Source organism: Lynx canadensis, chromosome B2 (genome assembly GCF_007474595.2).
Source record: "Lynx canadensis isolate LIC74 chromosome B2, mLynCan4.pri.v2, whole genome shotgun sequence".
NCBI classification, from domain to species: Eukaryota; Metazoa; Chordata; class Mammalia; order Carnivora; family Felidae; genus Lynx; species Lynx canadensis.
In genome coordinates, this window is record NC_044307.1 from 115,298,859 (window position 1) to 115,302,352 (window position 3,494).

Below are 3,494 nucleotides of genomic sequence, written 5' to 3' on the forward strand. Positions count from 1 at the left end.
TTTCAAAAAGCAATTACTGGGAAGGTCTATGCCTGCAAATGAGGTGCTGGAAAATGGTCTAAATCACCAAGGATGTAAAAATTGTGGCAACGACTATCAAGTCTTCCCAAGGGTTTTGACTCAAGACTTTTACCCCATGATCCTCCAGACAACAGCAGATAATCTAAATTCCTGATGCAGCACTTAAATAAAAATAGAATTATCACAAAGGAAAAAGAAATGAAAATTAGCATTAATATGCACATCTTGGGTGAAATATAATGAAGACAAAGATACCATTAATTTTAAATGTACCTGTAATAGATCTTGAGGCACACGGAATCATTGTGATCTTCAAACTGACAGCCTACTTACCTTTGAGCAAAAACTCATGATCAACTTCTGGCAAATTTCCCACACTAGTCACAGAACTCATTAGCTTCTGTCCTGATTCTGTCTCTGGGATCTGTTTAACTATTGATGGTAATGGATGGCTGGTAAATTCTTGATTCAAAGAAAATGGAGAGAAAGTGCACAGCAACATAAATCCGTCTATATCAGATCCACACTCTTGGTCTCCAAATTCTGCTTCATAACTGAAGGGTGGTCTCTTTTCTATCATCAAAAGGTAGGTTCTGGTCCCAGGTGTTAACCATTGGCGAATCACCTAAGTGCTCTGGGTTTCTATTTAAGTGCAACCTGAAAGAAGTCAGCTGGAGGTGATCACTGGCAGGGGAGCATGTGACCTCTGTGTTAGTTCAGGGTGATGCCCCTAATGAGTACTCCTCAGTGGTAGTGTTCTTTGGTTCCTCAACTCTGCTTTTTCTCAAAAGTGCACATGTATAGGCTCTTAAAGGATACAGATTGAACTATGATGTTATTGACTTAAAAGTTATTCACATTCCTGGTTATTAAAATATTGAAATGAATAGCACTGAAAAAGAAAAAAACGGAATATGTAAATACAGCTAACGCCAGGAGGTTTCAAGATTTCTCCACAAAGGGAGATCTCAAAAAAAGTAGGACATTCTCCATAGCTAAAGTTAGGTGGTCTGCGTTAACATCCCAGTTCTTTTACTTAACCGGTCATAACCTGTATGATCTTGAGCCAGTTGTATGGTTTCTCAGAGCCTCCATTCTTCATCTGAAAAATGGAAATGGCAACACGTACCTTGCGAAGTCGTTGGGGGAATTAAAAGGCTCATCACTCAGTATAAAATAACTATTCTGTATGTAAATAAATATCACTAAAAAAGTAATGAATGACTAAATTTGGGGCGCCTGGGTGGCTCAGTCGGTTAAGCCTCCGACTTCAACTCAGGTCATGATCTCATGGTCCATGGGCTGGAACCCTGCATCGGGTTCTGTGCTGACAGCTCAGAGCCTGGAGCCTGCTTCAGATTCAGTCTCCCTGTCTCTTTGCCCCCCTCCCGCTCACACTCTGTCTCCCTCCTTCAAAAAAAAAGAAAAAAAAAAAATATATATATATATATATATATTTAAAATGGTCATCACTCAATATAACTATTCTGAATATAAAAAAACATCACTAAAAAAGTAATGACTAATTTTGGAACCTCTGGGTGGCTCGGTCAGCTGAGAATCCGACTGGATTTTGGCTCAGGTCATGATCTCATGATCAGGGGATCAAGCTCCGCAGTGGGCTCTGTGCTGAGTGTGAAGCCTGCTTGGGATTCTCTCTCTCCCTCTCTTTCCTGCCCTCCCCCCCCCACAATAAATAAATAAACTTTTTTTCAAATGTTTACACATTTACTTTTAAAAAAGTAATGACTACTTTCACAAGTCACACATATGAATCAATTTTATTTCTTGACTAATGATAAGTGATAATATCCATATAAGTGTACACATGTAATAATTTCAAGTTATATATGTGAGAACCATGAGATTACATCAATAATAATAACTAAAAACACAAGTTTTGTCCTGAATCTTCTTAAAACTGAGAAATTACTGGGGCGCCTGGGTGGCGCAGTCGGTTAAGCGTCCGACTTCAGCCAGGTCACGATCTCGCGGTCCGTGAGTTCAAGCCCCGCGTCAGGCTCTGGGCTGATGGCTCAGAGCCTGGAGCCTGTTTCTGATTCTGTGTCTCCCTCTCTCTCTGCCCCTCCCCCGTTCATGCTCTGTCTCTCTCTGTCCCAAAAATAAATAAACGTTGAAAAAAAAAAAATTAAAAAAAAAAAAAAACAGAAATTACTCACTTTCAAGTATGCATATGTATTTTATCAGTTAGCATAAATAAAGACACCCCATCTTTCCCATGGATATATTTTAATAGCAGAGGAACTGACTAGACTTTTTCAAAACAGTGGCACTATTTCTATACAAATTAGGAAGGAAAAGTCCTCTTTCTTTTTTTTTTTCAAACATTTTTTTTTAATGTTTATTTTTGACAGAGAGAGGGAGAGAGAGACAGAGCATGAGTGGGGGAGGGGCAGAGAGAGAGAGGCAGACACAGAATCCGAAGCAGGCTCCAGGCTCTGAGCTGTCACCACAGAGCCCGATGCGGGGCTCGAACTCACAAACCGTGAGATCATGACCTGGGCTGAAGTCGGACGCTCAACCGACTGAGCCATACAGGTGCCCCGAAAAGTCCTCTTTCTAACGGTGATTTGTTGCTTCTTACAATAGAGAGTTCATAAAATTGTAGCTTCTTTTGTACAGCCATTTACCCTTTGACTAAATTATATTCTGTAATTATCCCCAAAGCAGTCTGAGTGAGTTATTGATCTCCTTTTTTCACTCATATGTGAATTTAAGAAACAAAACAGATGAACATAGGGGAAGGGAAGGAAAAATAAAATGAGATAAAAACAGAGAGGGAGGCAAACCATAAGAGACTCTTAAATACAGAGAACAAACTGAGAATTGATGGAGGGAGGTGGGTAGGGCATGGCTAAATAGGTGATGGGAATTAAGGAAGGGACTTGTTGTGATAAGCACTGGGTATTATATGTAAGTGATGAATCACTAAATTCTACTCTTGAAGCCAATACTACACAATACGTTAACTACCTTGAATTAAAAAAAAAAAAATCTTGGAAGAAAAAAAATGAGGAAATTGGGGCACAGGGAAGTGTCCAAAGTCATGCAAGTAGCAACCAATAAGCCTGGAGATCAGTCTTCGCTCTAGCTGACACCAAAGCCCATGTTCCTTCCCCTACATTATGTCCCTTTAAAATCATATTTATTATTCTTTCCAAGAATGTCCATGGCACACGTTGTGGAAGTATTTTCCTGTGATCTGAATCAGTACCTCATGAACAAGAATCTAAGAAGTCAAATCACAAAGGCCTTAACCAAGGATAAGACTCAACTCTGGATGTGTGTATAAATGTGTGTGTGTGCCTATATCCGTGTCTATCTGTCTTTGCATGAGCTCCAGAGGGCCTGTGGGCTACCTGGTGGGGAAGTGAATGGGAGCAGGCAAGTATGTTCAGAGGGTAAGGAAAAATGAGAAATATGTGCCATCAGAAAAGACCATAGTTTGAACA